This window comes from Oncorhynchus mykiss, chromosome 19 (genome assembly GCF_057628025.1).
Source record: "Oncorhynchus mykiss isolate SJ-2025 chromosome 19, ASM5762802v1, whole genome shotgun sequence".
Taxonomy (NCBI): domain Eukaryota; kingdom Metazoa; phylum Chordata; class Actinopteri; order Salmoniformes; family Salmonidae; genus Oncorhynchus; species Oncorhynchus mykiss.
Genome location: NC_143040.1, coordinates 23,768,889 through 23,788,064, shown reverse-complemented (window position 1 = coordinate 23,788,064; position 19,176 = coordinate 23,768,889). Strand labels below are relative to the sequence as shown.

The 19,176-nt window shown below is 41.2% G+C and overlaps 1 non-coding gene across 5 annotated transcripts in view; it reads left to right on the top strand.

Moving 5' to 3' along the window:
* Nucleotides 1-5,474: 5,474 nt before the first annotated feature.
* LOC110498478 (uncharacterized) overlaps nucleotides 5,475-19,176 on the top strand; it is a 32,042-nt gene continuing 18,340 nt past the window's right edge. For 3 of the 5 annotated variants that reach the window (XR_016488826.1, XR_016488829.1, XR_016488827.1), the window contains exons 1-2: nucleotides 16,060-16,570; nucleotides 17,656-17,786. This is a non-coding gene — a transcript (uncharacterized LOC110498478). Of the gene's footprint in view, nucleotides 6,170-6,477; nucleotides 6,609-6,785; nucleotides 6,954-16,050; nucleotides 16,571-17,655; nucleotides 17,787-19,176 lie in introns of those variants that run through there. The other 2 variants (XR_016488828.1, XR_016488825.1) reach the window with 2 other exon arrangements.

Genomic DNA, 19,176 nt, shown 5'->3' with positions numbered 1-19,176 from the left:
CTAGACACTAATGTACTTGTCCTCTTGTTCAGTTGTGCAGTGAGGCCTCCCACTCCTCTTTCTATTCTGGTTAGAGACACTTTGCACTGTTCTGTGAAGGGAATACACAGCGTTGTACAAGATCTTCATTTTCTTGGCAATTTCTTGCATGGAATAGCCTTCATTTCTCAGAACAAGAATAGACTGACGAGTTTCAGAAGAAAGTACTTTGTTTCTGGCCATTTTGAGCCTGTAACCTAACCCACAAATGCTGATGCTCCAGATACCTAACTTGTCTAAAGAAGGCCTGTTTTATTGCTTCTTTAATCAGGACAACCGTTTTCAGCTGTGCTAACATAATTGCAAAAAGCTTTTCTAATGATGAATTAGCTTTTTACAATGATAAACCCGGATTAGCTAACACAACGTGCCATTGGAACACAGGAGTGATGGTTGCTGATAATGGGCCTCTGTACGTCTCTGTACGCTTATGTAGATATTCCATATAAAATCAGCCATTTCCAGCAGCAATAGTACTTGCAGCTCTTTCAGCCTAGCTCAGTGCTTTCTGTGGTGTTGGGGCGATCCAGCAAAAAATAGGAGCATTGCGCCATGATTGGCTCAGTGTTCTGTCACTGTTATGTTCCCCAGTTTATGTGTTGTAGTTTGTGTATTTGCATGTGTGTATTTCAGGAAATGGCTTCCTGAAATCCCTCAAGCAGCTGATTGGTCGACTCCATGGCCAATTGGAGAGCTGACCCCGCCCGCTTGTCAAGACACAGCTGTCTCCAATTACCCATTCCTTCTGAAGCCATATAAAAGCCAGTGTTCTGTTCAGAAGAGAGATTATGGCTGGGAGGATATTGCAGAAAGATTGATTGTGACATAGAGAAGTCAATTGCTGTGTTGGTTGTTTCTCAGAAAGCGATTTGGTATGTACTATGTTAGTTGTTGCTGAGGGAGCTGATTGGTTATGTCTGTTATGCGTCAATAGGACGCACTGTTTTGATGATTGAAATTGTTTGTTATCCTGTTTCATTTGTTCCCGGGGGGGGAAGGGGAAGGCACCTAGGGAGTGCTTAGGCAAGAGGCCCGCGGGCATACATATACCCGTAGTATATTCACTGTCTAGGCACACTAGGTAAGACCTGGGGGGGGCCACCCCCTGTATTTTGGTTAGCTCACCAGGTGATGCTAAGTTAGGTAGGCAGGTTAGATAGGAGAGGGGGGGCTTTGATATTTACTTTCTTTGGTTCCGTCCAGACCCTTTTCCCCATATTACCGTGTGAAGGAATAAATTCATAGTAAATGGTCAATTCTGTCTTTGTCATCCTTACTTGCACCTACAGTCCGTACCTCTTTCACTTCACGGGGAGTTGAGTTGTAGCAGGGTGTTGCGTTCCTTCTTCATAGGGGCGTGTGTAACAGTCACTAATGGGGACAGTACGTCATCGCCAAGTTTAAGTCCTTAGTAAGGGTAGACATCCAAAATGAATCCCTTTGGGCCCTGCCATAAAGTTATAGTACCAGTACCCTTCCAAGAAGGCTCAATGTTATTGGCCACAGATAAAATTACATCAAATCACATATGTACTGTAGCTTTGTTTGGACTGATCATGTCAACATCTTACTTTCAAAGTATTAGCTGGCAGTCATCATGAATCAAGTCGACAATCTACTGGCAAATCCTTTTCAACCCTTGTCATATGAAGAGAAATAACGAAGAGAAATTCTAGATAAAACATCAGTGCTCATCGGCCATTAGACATAAAAATTACACAAGTTGGAAAATTACACAATGAGTCGTTTGGAAGGAATCAGTGGCTAACTGCAAGCATTGAAAAGCAACTAACGTTAGCCTGCTATTCAATGGAGTGGCTGTGAATGCCAGACTTTGATGACAAAGTTTGACAAAATTTGCCCACAAAGGACTGCCGCGCCAGCTTCACAAGATGAGTCCAAAAATGTATTGTATGCTGCTACATAGATTATGTAATATGCAAGGGAGTTATGTATACTGTAGTTAAGAAAGTATTACTAAGTGTATATTGTGTAGTAAGCTGTTAGTAGCCCATTGGCCTCACCCTAAAAATGTGGTATATTTTCACCAATGAGGTATTGTACACACATTGTTCGTGGCCTGTGTGCTTGTTTTGTACAGCTTTGACAGTGCTACTGATATTAGTGGTGGCGCTTAGCTTGCACGTGCAAATTCAGCACACACAATTCTATAATAGAATTGTGCTATTTGACCCCTCAAATTAAAAGCTTAACGCTGTTATGACGTATCTTTTTTGACACGCAGAGACCCAAATGGCGTTCAATGTGCCTCACCCTAATAATTTAGTCTATTTTCACCTCTTAATTTCGCCTACTGTTCTAATTTGGTGTTGCACATGTAGCCTATAACCTGTTTTAGCCTATTTGTAAAATATTTAGCCTATTTTAGCCTATTGTCTGTTTATATGCCCATTTATTTATCCTAAGGTTCTGACTTGATGAACAAGGAGTACTTTGTAATAACGGCCCATGTTCTGAATTCTGTCGCTGTACATTTCAAAAGAGCTGAACAAATAGTTATATTGACTACGTCCGTCGTCGCTCATTGTCTTAATCGAAATTACGGATTGCCTCTTATCCGCTTGTCTTCCCTTATGCCATAGTTTGTACATCTCAATTGTCAGTAGAAACCACATTTGTTTAATCAAGTCAGCCATATCAGCTATGTTTTTTTAAATGCAGTAAATGAGGCTGAATGAACTGTTTCACTGTTAGACAAGGCTCCACTGAAATGAAGGTGTAGCAGTGTTAAGGTGTTGGAACTGCTGTTGGGACAGCTTTATGTAGTCCCTAACAATTTGTGGGCACTGTTTGTCACCGTTATTGTGCAATGAATGTATTGTTTAGTGTTGTGTTGTGTTCTGTAGTAGCTTTGCTGGTGTAACAGGTGTAAAATATACTTTATGTATTTCACCGAAAATCCCTCATGTATTTTTATTGATTATTTTCAAGTTATTTTGAGATGTATTACACTACTTACAAGAGTGAATTATTTATTTTCTGAATTGTGTTGATGCTGTGATGTCATCAACAGGAGCCATGTTTTTACTCAGTTTGCTCAGAGCGTGATGAGGAGAGGTAGTGTTGAAGTCGGAAGTTTACATACACTTAGGTTGTAAACTTTCTAATTTCAATAGGTCCTTGGTCATGTGACCTACTGACTCAAACAAACTTCAGAATGTCCACGGACTAGCCTTATATATTGCACAAGGGTCGTCAGTGGACACTCTGAACTTTGTTTGAGTCAAGTAGGTCACATGACCAAGGAGCTATTGAAATTCGAATGTAAAAAAAGTTTGTACTTTGTTTACGCTTCCTAACTCATTCAACTAGGAATACAAAATGCTACTCACATTTACACATTTTTATTAGCTTTGGAACGCGAATGAATGTCCAAATCGTGAAAATAATACCCATTTTTCCAACATCATGACACTTTATTTGGCTCAGGTGGTTTGAAAGCGCGAATATCCGTCGAATATCCAACTTGAAACGGTCTTTACCTCGGTCGATAGCTTTGTTGCTGGAGAGGGTCTCAGGTGCAGACAGCATGAGTTTTCTGATTTTCTTACGGGTATTCTGCACAGTCTTTTGTCAGACATATATACTTGTATGGGAGTACAGACAGGCAGTATTATCTTTAGCCTTATATTGTTTACCCATTCCATGCATGTATGTTGTGAAATGTAACGATTTTGTATTTCATGTTTAACGTGCTTAGTTAGCTGTCGGTCATTTAAAAAATGGCGTTGTTGCTTCATTAGTATGCCTCGGGTATAATGGTACAATAGTACACTCTAATACATATTGAGCACTTATTAGCAGATTATTATTGTATTGGTGTACAACATTTACAAAAACGAAATGTGAGTATTTTGAAAATATGAACATTTATTGTATAATGTATCCTGAATTTGCTCAGAGCGTGATGAGGAGAAGCAAATATACTTGTATGGGAGTCCAGACGGCAGCATTAACTTTTGCCTTGTATTTGTACCCATTCCACGCAGTCGTTAAAAGAGAGACAACCGGCAGAATTGTGTCAAGAGCCTTGTCTTCCATTTACACCTTACCAGAACACAACGCAGAAAGGTACCGGTACAGAGCCGGTTACACTGTGTTGGATTCTGTATTTTACATTATAGCCATTAGCATATATATGATTAAGTATTATCTGATGTGGGTTGTGTGAGGTGTCTGCATTTGTGCACTGGAGCATCATTATGAGATTAAACAACTGCTTGCTACTTGCCTGTTTGTGTGTGACAAGAACTGAGTAACATGGTGTGACCTGCATGTTGCAAAACTGTAGATAACAGCCCAGCAGATGCTTTGTCATTGTGTTTGTATGTAACAATATTGAGCACATGGTGTGACTTGCTGTATCTTACAAAGTTGTGATAGGGAGGGGTGGTCATCGCGAGGTTTAACCGAGATGGAAAAATACTGAACAACACAATAGCAGGAACTGACCAGAACAGTAAGGATCTATACATCGACGGAGGGAGGACTCCAAGGAGCGCCAAGAGGCGGGGACCCGCCTGAGCGCCTTCAATAGGCTGAGCAAGTTTAAACCACGCTCAGCCTCTACTGTGATAGTTCCAACCCGTCACAGTATAAAGAATACTGTTTACATACATCCCGTCAGTTCTCTGTTCTGCCCTGCGTGGTGTTACAGAGAGCCCATATATACGAAAGTTGCATTTGCCATTTATTACTTAGCTAATAAAAAATACATAGTATACAATCGGTGACTTATTGTTATATTTATCCTGATACCAGATTCGAATTTACGCAACCCTAACAACTGGCATGCATCTAACATGTTTTGTTTTGTTTGCCACACCAAGATTTACATGCTAAAATCGCCACTGGCCAAGGGTGATTTCACTGGGAGGCCCCTGTAATATTCATATGTGTAAACATACTGAAATATAATTGGATGCATTTTACCGCCGTATCATACTGTGCTATGATTGGTTAAGACCACCCAGATGGTTAGGTCATGGTCAGTTGATCATGGTTGGAGATAAGTGAACATGCAGTTGTAGCTAGCTAATAAAGAGCTACGTTAAAAATGTCCTGTAGTACTGCATTTTATTATTTTGTACAAAGCGTGCAAAACAAGACACAGGTCAGTGAGCAAGTCTGAAGAGAAAGATCCAGAGAGGATGAGTTTTAGTAAGGTGGGATTTAATGCTTTTATTGCTATGGTTATTAATTGTCTGCACTGATGGAGTGTAAATCCCAGAAAATAGATGTGGTAGTGGCAGCAACTGTTGGCCTGTAGTAGGATCTAGTAGGGCTAAAGTATTGGTATAAAGTTGTATATGTGTAGCGTTAGATAGTGGTGAGATTTATTTCCCCCTTCTTTTGTGACATATTGTGCAATTCACACTCCGACCTGTAAAAGTCAGCAACACAGCGTCAAGTCTGCCGAAAACTCACAGGAAGATGAAGTAAACGGAAGCAGAGAGGATGAGTCGAAGCGAAAGGATTTACATCGCCCAAAATCGGTCCTCGTGAGATAAGGTTTAGTAGTGTCGAAATACGTGAAACTTATTCAATCGAATATAAGTTTCGTAATGTTTAGGCTATTATAAATGTACGGATATAAGTGGACGCACGTGGAATTCAGGCAACTGATAAATACGACTTAGTTGTGTATAATCTTTACGGAAATGAAGTGTCCAAGAACAATTTCCACGTTCGCGTTTTTATTGTTATTTAGGCGTGTATTAACACCCAACTAAAAATATTACTAATTTGACTGCATAGCATCACATACCTAATTCGCATTGGAGACATAACTTGGTTGATAGATGTTATCTAGGTAACACTGGCTAGCTGCTAACAATGGCTAACTGTATGGTTTTTCACACTCAAATAGCCTCCATCATGGAGGTTCTAGCGAATGCAGCCGTGGCCGAGATCTGTAAACTCGTAGACGACGACTATGCAGTGTTTCGTTTGGAAATAACTCAAAGCCAGAAAGAAAACAGGGCATTGCGGAGGAAACTACTGGAACTGAAGGTGGCACGGGAGCGCGCAGAGAGGACAATGCGAGAGCGCGTCCTCGCCACTCGGCCAAGTATCAAGATCCTTGACAGATACAGAGGAATAGCAAGAGGTAGGTCAGTTTTTGGATGGTATGCAATAATTCCCCTGATTACTTAGCTATCTTGCGCAAAGACAAAATATATTATTCTTGATTTACTGCATTTCCTATTTACTCATTTAAAACAATGTGATGCATCAAACATAATACATTGATCAATAAATAGTATATCAAGAAGTTATGCAAAGTGTTAGCTTACATCCTTGCCAACTCTAGACAGTGTCAATAGTGTACAACATACCAAAAACTGTCAACGGTGTACAATATAGTGTTGACAGTAGCTAAACAAACTGTTTATTTTCCTCCAATCACTCTCTCAGGTGAAGGACATCTCACTGGAGGCCACAGGAACTTTGTGAAGCCATCGGGACCCAATACATTGAGAGATGACCAACCAATCACTGTTGATGAGGGGAATGGAGCCTCAACCCAGCACATTATCGTGATCGAGGTTAGTGTAATAGTGTTGCATAAAACATGAGTTACTTGGCTGCCCCTTTATTTCAGAAAGGCTCCTCCCAGCTATTCACTTGCTTACATTCTCATAGGGGCGCTTGTAAGACTTCCGAACGACATTGTTATCCAATTCAACTCATGTACCGGTAATAACCACCTCTCTTCTTGTCAGTCTGCAGAGGCTGCAGGTCCTGGGGTCAAGCAGGAGAGGTCTGAAGGAGAGGAAGACACACTGCACATTAGGGACATCCAGACTGGATTGGCTGGAGCTCCCCCTGTAGCCACGGATGAACCCAACACCACCCCAGCGCAGCCCAAGACCCGACGCAGTGTGACGGAGGTCAGTGGAACGCTGAATGCCGTCCTCAAGTCAGAGACAGACACAGAGACTTTAACTGTAACACATAGGCTTTTACACACAGGATCTGACCAAATGTCGGACCCAGAGAGACTGGGGCTGGGGAGACTGGGCTGCACTCCTGCTCCCGCCTCAGAGTATTTACTTTATGGAAACCCGAGCCCGAGGACGGTTCATTCCCATCCGGACTCAGGTGGCGCGTCAGAGACTGGTAATGATCCGTCTTGTTCTTACACTTCAGAGACGTTGGGTTTAGAGGCACAGACTGATCTGTCTAGACGGGACTGGAACCGGTGCAGTAGAAGTGTATACTCTGAAGGGTGCCTATATAAAGCAGGGGAGGGTATGGCCGTAGATGAAGTGACTGTGAAAGTGGAGGGCGACATTCCTCCCACATGGAATGCAGATAGTCTCCTAGGAGATGGCCACTCACAGGGCAGATATTTCTTAGATTACAGGGAAAGCTTGGAGACAAATCCAAATGTCGCTACCCACTACCCTTCACAGACGCTCAGAGATCGCGACCCTTTGTCCACGTCGATGGGGCCTTCTGATTCACATGGCAGCGTCCTCTTCGATCAGGTATTGAACTCAAACGACAGGACTAGAGCCCAGGATCAGAGAGGGGAAGCTACATCAAGCAATAGTAAAGATAAACGGTTCCTCTGCATGTTCTGTAACAAAGGCTTCAGCTGCCCCCAGAAGGTGGAGATCCACCAGAGGGTACACACGGGGGAGAAACCCTACAGCTGTACCCAGTGTCACATGCGCTTCACCCAGGCTGGCAACCTGAAGAGGCACCAGAGGGTCCACACTGGGGAGAAACCCTATGGCTGTACCCAGTGCCACATGCGCTTCGCCCAGGCCGGTCACTTGAAGATGCACCTGAAGGTCCACACGGGAGAGCGGCCGTTCACCTGTACACACTGCGGGAAGAGGTTTTCAGAGAGGAGCTACCTCAGGATACACCAGCAGAAAAAACACTCCACTCTATAACATAGAAAGTAACATTCCACCTGATAGCTTCTGAGGTTTAGAATAACAGGAGTAACAGATTGCGGGTGTTGAATATTCCTGGGTAGAATGTTGCATCCAGACATTTGGCATATATAAGCCTACAAATCTGTTACATATTGTGTTTGTACTGGGCTATATGATGTTCACAAATGCCCATTTGATTACTTCCATTAGACTACTTAATTTTTTTCCCAAGACACTTTTAATGAGAAAATGAGTGCAGTTTATCAAGTTCATGCCTAATGTTTTGTTGATGTACAGTGGGGCAAAAAAGTATTTTCTGTCTCTCACAGACCTGTAACTTCTTCTTTAAGAGGCTCCTCTGTCCTCCACTCGTTACCTGTATTAATGTCACCTGTTTGAACTTGTTATCAGTATAAAAGACACCTGTCCACAACCTCAAACAGTCACACTCCAAACTCCACTATGGCCAAGACCAAAGAGCTGTCAAAGGACACCAGAAACAAAATTGTAGACCTGCACCAGGCTGGGAAGACTGAATCTGTAATAGGTAAGCAGCTTGGTTTGAAGAAATCAACTGTGGGAGCAATTATTAGGAAATGGAAGACATACAAGACCACTGATAATCTCCCTCGATCTGGGGCTCCACGCAAGATCTCACCCCGTGGGGTCAAAATGATCACAAGAACGGTGAGCAAAAATCCCAGAACCACACGGGGGGACCTAGTGAATGACCTGCAGAGAGCTGGGACCAAAGTAACAAAGCCTACCATCAGTAACACACTACGCCGCCAGGGACTCAAATCCTGCAGTGTCAGACTTGTCCCCCTGCTTAAGCCAGTACATGTCCAGGCCCGTCTGAAGTTTGCTAGAGAGCATTTGGATGACCCACAAGAAGATTGGGAGAATGTCATATGGTCAGATGAAACCAAAATATAACTTTTTGGTAAACTCAACTCGTCGTGTTTGGAGGATAAAGAATGCTGAGTTGCATCCAAAGAACACCATACCTACTGTGAAGCATGGAGGTGGAAACATCATGCTTTGGGGCTGTTTTTCTGCAAAGGGACCAGGACGACTGATCCGTGTAAAGGAAAGAATGAATGGGGCCATGTATCGTGAGATTTTGAGTGAAAACCTCCTTCCATCAGCAAGGGCATTGAAGATGAAATGTGGCTGGGTCTTTCAGCATGACAATGATCCCAAACACACCGAAGGAGTGGCTTCGTAAGAAGCATGTCAAGGTCCTGGAGTGGCCTAGCCAGTCTCCAGATCTCAACCCCATAGAAAATCTTTGAAGGGAGTTGAAAGTCTGTGTTGCCCAGCAACAGCACCAAAACATCACTGCTCTAGAGGAGATCTGCATGGAGGAATGGGCCAAAATACCAGCAACAGTGTGTGTGAACCTTGTGAAGACTTACAGAAAACGTTTGACCTCTGTCATTGCCAACAAAGGGTATATATCAAAGTATTGCGAAACTTTTACTATTGGCCAAATACTTATTTTCCCCCATAATTTGCAAATAAATTCATTAAAAATCCTACCATGTGATTTTCTGGAGTTTTTCTCTCATTTTGTCTGTCATAGTTGAAGTGTACCTATGATGAAAATTACAGGCCTCATCTTTTTAAGTGGGAGAACTTGCACAATTGGTGGCTGACTAAATACTTTTTTTGCCCCACTGTATGTGTGGTTTTCTTATGGTGTATTTAAGTTGTTTGTTTTAATAAACACAAAATTTGACTTTTCATTTTAAGACTTTCATTGAAACTCTTTAGTATACGTCTGTATTCATCTGTATTCACCTGACAGCGCTTTATAACCATGTACTTACTAAATATACCCGCACACTTGCAAATAGCTACTGTACACGTCAAAATAGTTTAGTCAGGTTTGTCTGATGACTTTTGACTTATTATAGCTGACTTATATTTTCCCACAACATCACATTTATGTCCACCATGGTCGGTTTAACAACAATGAAGTCATTCTATAACTACAGTGTAGGCTCTCATGACGTGGGGATGGAGGACGGTCCAGAGGTGCTGCTGGTGAAGGAGGAGGGGTGTGAGGTAGGTCTGGGGAACTCTGAGGGGACCATGGTCATGGAGGACTACCAGACTACACCTCCTGAACCAACAGAGGAACCAGCTGAGCAGCACAGGAACACACCCAGTCTTACTGAGGTGAGTCCACTGTGAACTACTGTCTGCATGCTATTAGGTCAGGGACTGTATCCACAAAGCCTATCAGAGTAGGAATGCTGATCTAGGATCAGTTTTGTCCTTTAGATCGTAATGAATAAGACCCGATCCTCAATCAGCACTTTTACTCAGACTCTTTGAGCTGGGCCCGTATCCACAAAGCATATCAGAAAAGGTCCTAAGAATCCTATAATAACCTTTTTTTAAGATTAAAAAACTCCCTGCACAGAGTATTTAAAAAAAAAAATGTACCCCTTTTTCGTGGTATCCAATTGGTAGTTACAGTCTTGTCTCATCGCTGCAACTCCCGTACGGATTCGGGAGAGGCGAAGGTGGAGAGCTGTGCTTCCTCCAAAACCCGTCCCAACGAAGCCACATTGCTTCTTGACGCAATGCCCGCTTAACCCGGAAGGCAGCCGCACCAATGTGTCGGTGACACGCTGACGGTGTCAGCATGCACTACGCCCGGCCCGCCACAGGAGTCGCTAGTGCACGATGGGACAAGAACATTCCTGCCGGACAAACCCTCCCCTATCCTGGACAACGTTGGGCCAATTGTGCGCCGCCCCATGGGTCTCCCGGCCGCGGCCGGCTGTGACAGAGCCTGGACTCTAACCCCGAATCTCTAGAGGCACAGCTAGCACTGCGAAGTAGTACCTTAGACCACTGTGCCACTCGGGAGGCCTAAGAGTAGGTTTTAAGGTTATGTTAAAACACTGCCCAGGCAAACTCTTGAGCCAGGAGTAAAATCAACTCATAAAAGCTTCTCAGCTGGTAATAGTGACAGTTTGAGGTACCGCAAAGGAAAGATAGTGATGATGCTCATTGAAATTGTTGCAAATGATGGGGAATAACCAATCGTGATGATGTCAGCTCGGGCATTCGTTCTTGCAACCTTTCGGTTACTAGTCCAATGCTCTAACCACTAGGCAACACTGCTGCCACCTTTTTAAACTTTGTATTTTATTTTTACAATTACTGTTATATCAACACACTCGTCACTCCTGTTTGACAATTGTAAATTGCTTTGGCACAGTAGGAATCAAGTCACTTGCCGATAATGTTGTATACACCAATTAAGGTCTATTAAAAGTCTATTTTAATTTAACCACAACCAAAGTTAACATAAGCCCTAGATGCCTTCAATTGCCCAATTTATGAGCATGCTCAATTTAGGCAGATGTTTTTACCAACGTGATATTGCGCTCCAAAGGGATAACTTGAAATAACAATGTAGGTATTTAAATAATAATAACACTGCTACATTAATGTGGATGCTACCATGATGAGTGAAAAATTTAGAGGCATAAATACCCCCCTCCCCCCACAAAAAAAAATGCTAACCTCTGTTATTGGTAATGGTAAGAGGTTGCATATCGTGGGGGTAACTTTCTCACTCATCATTATTCACGATTAATTCAGGACTATGCGTAATCATGGCAGCATCCACATTAATGTAACAGTGTTCATAAACATATTATTATAACAAAAGTGACTCCAAAATTACACAATACATGATTTACCATTCATTTCTATTGGGCACATCTTAATCTGTCTGTTGACTCATAAATCATTTGATTTCAAATCCAAAATGCTGGAGTAGGCTAAACACCCCACGTTTTAGCTTCACTGTCCAAATAAATTCATAGGTGAGTGGACGTCACCATGTCACTGTGATAAGGCCAATTTATGCTTGATCTGAAAATGTGGGTTGGAGGTGCCGTATGGATGGTGTGACGTAATTGTGGAGCCTCCGGAGGCACGCAGAAGCCAAATTGATCTCTGTACCACATCGACGTGCGCCTCTCAAATTGTGTAACAGTGTGGAGGGCTCCATATTGCGCCGCATTGTCATGATTGGTTGACGGTAGGTGAGGGCGGGAGGTCTAAAATAAACACAAACTCACAACAGCTCTATGCTGCTTGGTGAAGTGCAAGTATGAATGCCCTGACTTCTGCAGAGGCCATATCACTGTAAATGCTGCATACAGCACCTTTTAGTCTACAGTCCTTGACCTCAAACTGTTTGCAGAAAATGGTTTATAAGCTACCTTCAAGTCATGTGATGAATGAGGTGAAATATTATTAACTAAAGTGCACATATACTTATTATTCCAGACTGACTTGTCTCTACAAACTGGGTCAGAGTATACCATCTGTTTACTTCTGTTTAGGAGTGTAATTAACCACATACCCACATTAACTTGTCATTTGAAACAGGCTTGTTTTTAGAGAGACAGTAAACATAATATTTACCTTGTAGAAATAGGAGGAAGGGAAAGCGCTACTAAGGTACACAATAGTACATTTTGGTAGAAGGTGCTCTTTGGTAAAAGGGGTAAATTGGTAATCAAAAATAAAGGAGGACCAAGGCACTTCATATAATTGATTAAAAGGCCTTTATTAGTATGGCATGTTCAGTAGAAACAAGGTTTTTAAAAACTGAGTACAAAAAAAAAGGAATACAATGTGCTTTTGAAAAGCTTTTCAATTAGCCCTAATTGGAACAGGGAGTGGTTACACAGTTGATTGGACACACCTAGTAAGCAATACTATACACATTAAAACCTTTTGTGACTAGGGGGCAGTATTTTCATTTTTGGAAAAATAACGTTCCCGTAGTAAATGGGATATTTTGTCAGGACAAGATGCTAGAATATGCATATAATTAACAGCTTAGGATAGAAAACACTCTAAAGTTTCCATAACTGTAAAAATATTGTCTGTGAGTATAACAGAACTGATATTGCAGGCGAAAGCCTGAGAAAAATCCAATCCGGAAGTGCCTCATGTTTTGAAAGTGCTGGGTTCCAATGCTTCCCTATTGAGCAGTGAATGGGCTATCAACCAGATTACTTTTTCTCCGTATTCCCCAAGGTGTCTACAGCATTGTGACATAGTTTTACGCATTTATGTTGAAGAATACTCGTAAGCGGCTACATTGCGCAACTGGTCACCTGATGGCTCCCAGAGTGATTCTCGCGTAAAATACAGAGGTAGCCACTATTCCAATCGGTCCTACTGAAAAACCAATTGTCCCGGTGGATATATTATCGAATAGATATTTGTAAAACACCTTGAGGATTGATTATAAACAACGTTTGCCAAGTTTCTGTCGATATTATGGAGCTAATTTGGAATATTATTCTATGTTTTCGTGACTGCAATTTCCGGGCGATTTCTCAGCCAAATGTGAAGAACAAGCTATTTCGCCTAAAAAATAATATTTTTGGAAAAAAGGAACATTGGCTATCTAACTGGGAGTCTCGTGAGTGAAAACATCCGAAGCTCATCAAAGGTAAACGATTTCATTTTATTGCTTTTCTGATTTCCGTGACCAAGTTACCTGCTGCTAGCTGGACAAAATGCTATGCTAGGCTATCGATAAACTTACACAAATGCTTGTCTAGCTTTGGCTGTAAAGCATATTTTGAAAATCTGAGATGACAGGGTGATTAACAAAAGGCTAAGCTGTGTCTCAATATATTTCACTTGTGATTTTCATGAATAGGAATATTTATGTCCGTTGCGTTATGCTAATTAGTGTCAGTCGATGATTATGCTCCCTCATGCGGGCTGGGGAGTCATTAGAGGTTAAAAGGTGAAATACTGTAGCTATGTTATCAAAAAAATACAACTCCAAGCTAGAAGTATCAGAACACTAAAAGGTAGTTCTAACCTTAAATATGACTGGGAGAAGTGTCAAGAATTAGAAAGCAATATATAGTACACTAGAACATAGCAAAACATGAACAACAACAGTCAAACCATAGCTGAGGGCAATTGAGCAAAATGTCCACTAGATGACAGCAAATGGACCCATCACGACGCTACAGGAAGGGTGAGAAATCCATATCTTCATTTAAACCAGGGTATTTAGTGGCCTGTAGTTTGTAAATCTCAAAACTTTCCCTTTCGCTTAACGGTTTAAGACGGTCCCCTTTTCTAATAGAGGCCGGAATATGATCAATACCCATAGCTTGTAGGGAGGCAGGGTTGCCATGGTGTAGGGACTTGTAGGGACTTGCCATGGGGTATTCTTCATTGCCTACCGGTATGGCGTACTTGTGTTCCGCTAAGCGATCTTGAAGGCGTCTCTTCGTCCGTCCAATGTAGAACACCTTGTGGACATTCCAATCTATAGATAACATGAGTGGTTTTACAGTTAATGAAATGCTTGACGTAATACGTAATAGTCCATTTTGGAAGCTGTGTCAACAAAATACTTCTGTGCAATATTACTGCAATGGTTACATTTAAAAGAGCCCTTGGGTTTGTGGTCAAGCCAAGTTTTTTGAGAGTCACCCGGAAGATAACTGTGGACTAATTTGTCATTTAGGGTAGGACATTTCTTAAAGCTTATGACTGGTGGCTCAGGAAAGACTTGGTGTAGTAGAGTATCACTTTGGATGATTCCCCAATTATTTTTAATGATTATTTTAATGTTCTCTGCTTCAGTGCTGTATTTTGTAACAAAATACACTCTCTCTGATGTATCACGAGGCACTCCCCTTCGCAACAAGTTCTCTGTCAGGTAATCCAGCCCTTATACCGGCATCTTTCAGGACCTGAACGCTGTAGCCCCGATTCAAGAAGCGATTCTCCAATTCAGCAGATTTGACACTGTAGTCTGTTTCCCGATCGCAAATTCTGCAGATTCAGTATTTCACCTTTTAATGTGTATAGCATTGCTTACTAGGTGTGTCCAATCAACTGTGTAATCACTCCCTGTTCCAATTAGGGCTAATTGAAAAGCTGTTCAGAAGAGGACATTGTATTCCTTTTTTTTTTTTTTTGTACTCCCTAACGAAGGCCATGCAGCCGAAACGCATCAGTTTAAAAAAAACTTTGTTTCTATTGAACATGCCATACTAATAAAGGCATTTTAATCAATTATATGAAGTGCCTTTGTCCTCCTTTCTTTTTGATAATATTTACCTTACTGAGGTGATGCAGATGGAATAAAGTATGTGTATTATTTTCTACTATATTCTTGCTAACACACCGTTCTTTCTAAACAAGTCTGCTCTGCGCTGGCAAGATATTGAATAGGAGATTTGATGTCTAATGTAATAAGCAGTAGAGTATTTTAAAGGACAGCACGCATGATATAACCTTTTAATTTAGCCACACCCTTTGAACGATGATGCCTATCAATAACATCCCATAGAGATCCCACTAAATTACTAGAGGGGCTTTGTCATAAAACCTAAAAGTTCTAGAATGGATTGAAATGGCAGTCATCCAAATCCAAACCAATCGAATTGTAATGATTGGCAGTAGGGGCATAATCCTGATTTTGTTTATACAGGAAAATAAAAGTAAGGCATGTGATATAAAAAATTGTATAATAGAATTATTGTCAACCTAAAATATTGTCATAATTATAAGTACAGTTTATGTAAACAGACCATAAATGTCTCAAGTTGTTTTCTTGGAAAGCTGTGAGTGCTATTTATGATATCAGTATTTGTTGCATTTACAACTTGTCTACGTCCTATCATCAACTGATTTCAGCCAGTGTATGGTATACTGGCAGTTAATTTGAAAAATGTCATAGAATTATTAATCTTAAATAGGCTGGCTAGTTAGCTAACAAACATGCAGTGCAGATACATTCTTCAAATTCATTATTTTAACCAATATTTTATCACAGCACTGGCAAGGCATGGTTGACCAACTCCCTGACAGAAATGGCTGACCTTTATCCCATCACAGGAAAATTCAAAATGGGCTATATCGTAAAGATTCATGAAAACAAAAATTTTATTTTTTGTTTTCATTTAAGTTAGACATAACCTTAACCCCACTGCAAACCTTAAGTTTAAAATCGCATTTTAATAAAATACATTGTAGAAATGGGCGGGGTTTATGACTTTGTGGCTGTGGTAACGACCCCATAAGAAGGTTTAAGTCCTTTCTAGTACCGGTATTCTAATTCCCAATTCTATGTAACATCCTTTCTCGCCAGTGTAAACGGAAGTGAACAGTGTCGAAGAACATTTTACACGTTAGCGTTTTTATTGTTGTTATTTAGACGTTTATTTACCCGCACAGCATCACATATGTACCCCATGCAGTCTATAATTCGAGTATCTAGGCAACACTAGCTAGCTGCTAACGTTAGTTAACAATGGATAACTGTATGGTTTTTCAAACTCAAATAGCCTCCATCATGGAGGTGCTAGCGAATGCAGCTGTGACAGATATATGTAAACTCGTAGACGACGACTATGCAGTGTTTCGTTTGGAAATAACTCAAAGCCAGAAAGAAAACAGGGCATTGCGTAGGAAACTACAGCTACTGGAACTGAAGGTGGCACGGGAGCGCGCAGAGAGGACAATGCGAGAGCGCGTTCTCGCCAGTCGTCCCAATAGTGTCAAGATCCTCGACCGATACAGAGGAATTGCAAGAGGTACATTTAGCAGAAGGCTGATGCTGCGCGGCCTAAACTGTTCATATGTACAGTAGCTCCACTGGTGGAAAAAGTACCCCGTTGTCATACTTGAGTAAAAGTAAAGATACTTAATAGAAAATTACTCAAGTAAAAGTCACCCAGTAAAATACTACTTGAGTAAAAGTCAAAGTATTTGGTTTTAAATATACTTAAGTATCAAAAGTAAATATAATTGTTAAAATATACTTAAGTATCAAAAGTAAACGTATAAATCATTTCAAATTCCTTATATTAAGCAAACCAGACTGCACCGTTTTCTTGTTTTTTTAATGTATAGATAGACAAACGAAGCATGTGTGTTTGAGTTCGCTAGATCAGAGGCAGTAGGATGATCAGGGGTGTTCTCTTGATAAGTGCTTGAATTGGACCATTTTCCTGTCCCGCTAAGCATTCAAAATGTAACCAGTACTTTTGGGTGTCAAGGAAAATGTATGGAATAAAGAGTACATCATTTTCTTTAGGTATGTAGTGAATTAAAAGTTGTCAAAAATATAAATAGTAAAGTACAGATACCCCCAAAAACTACTTAAGTTCTTTACACCACTGAGTGGCTCGGTGCCTGTCGTCTGGTTCGCCTCTTTGACACATTCTAAATTCAAATGAACCTCCTGCAACTGGACACTGACATTTTATGACACTCTTTCCACAAATTGAGAAGGAAGACAGTATTGCCAATACCAGCTTAGTTAAAACATCTCTGCAGATGTTTTGCATAGCCAGACCTGTAACTCCCAGTACAATGGATACCAAAATGTTTGGGTTAAATCACATTATCTGGTGTTAAAATCTGTAGCTAATAATTCCCCTGACTACTTGGCCATCTTGGGCAAAGACACCACATTCTAACCAGCTTCTTGATTTACTGCATTTCCTATTATTAAAAAATGTGATGCATGGAACATAATACAGTTATCAAGGAGTTATGAGAAGTGTTACCTTACATTCTGGCCAATTCTACACAGTGTCAAAACTGTCAATAGTGTACAATATAGCATTGACTGTAGCTAACCTAACCACCTCTTTTCCCCCAATCACTCTCTCAGGTGAAGGACATCTCACTGGAGGCCACAGGAGTTTTGTGAAGCCAGCGAGACACAATACATGGAAAGATGATCAACCAATCACTGTTGATGAGGGGAATGGAACCTCAACCCGGCACGTTATCGTGATAGAGGTTAGTGTAATAGTGTTGCATAAACAATGTGGCCTGTTTATTTCAGAAATGCTCCCCTCAGCTATTCACTTGCTTACATGTACATCTTAATTTGTCTGCCATAGAGCTTGTCAGACCTCCCTATGACATTATCAAATTCTCATGTACCGCAGGTATTCCCAAACTGGGGGGTACGCGCAATGCCGTCAGGGGTACGCCAAATAAAAATGTGATTCACATTTAAAAAATAATATATATATAATTCTTATTCTTATATCACTTTCAAACAGACCATTTATATGTTTCAACAGGGCTATACATTTTGCTGAGGTTTTTTTCTCGCCTGAGTAGCCTCGTTTCACAGACAAAAATAAAATGAAACCATCTAGTGTTAAGTGAAATAATGAGTCAACAGATGTGGCGGGCCTGGCACAGCTCCTGGTATATGTCCGTTATGTTTATGGGGGGTCAATTAAGGAAGACATCCTCTTCTGGAAACCAGGACAACAGGATAATATATTTTTTAAGTACTGGACTGCTTTGTGAAATCAAATTAACTTTGGTGGTCAAGTTGTGTTGGTATCTGTACTGATGGCGCAAAAGCCATGACAGGGAGACATAGTGGAGTGGTAACGCGTGCAAGCAGTTGCACCCGACGCCACTTGGGCACACTGCAGCATCAACCAAGAGGCTCTTGCTGTCAAGGGAATGCCTGACCGTTTCAAAGACATTTTGGACACTACAGTGAAAATTGTTAACTTTGTTAAAGCAAGGCCCTGAACTCTTGTGTATTTTCTGCACTATGCAATGATATGGGCAGCGACCATGTAACGCATTTACAACATACAGAAGTGCGCTGGTTATCAATGGGCAAAGTATTGACATATTTTTTTTAATTGAGATGAGCTTAAACTTTTCTTTCCTGACCATAATTCTCACTTGTCTGACCGCTTGCATGATGACGAGTTTCTCACATGACTGGCCTATCTGGGTGATGTTTTTTCTCGCCTGAATGATCTGAATCAAGATTTACAGGGACTCTCCGCAACTATATTCAATGTGCGGGACAAAATTGAGGCTATGATTAAGAAGTTGGGACAACAACACACAGGTCTTTCCATCATTGTATGATTTTTTTTTGTGTGCAAATTAACTCAAGCTTACAGACAATGTCAAATGTGATATAGCGAAGCACCTGAGTGTGTTGGGTGCGCAATTACGCAGGTACTTTCCCGAAATGGATTCCATAATCAACTGGATTTGTTGTCCCTTTCATGCCCTGCCTCCAGTCCACTTACCGATATCTGAACAAGAGAGCCTCATCGAAATTGCAACAAGCAGTTCTGTGAAAAATTCAGTTAATCAGAAGCCACTGACAGATTTCTGGATTGGGCTGCGCTCAGAGTATCCT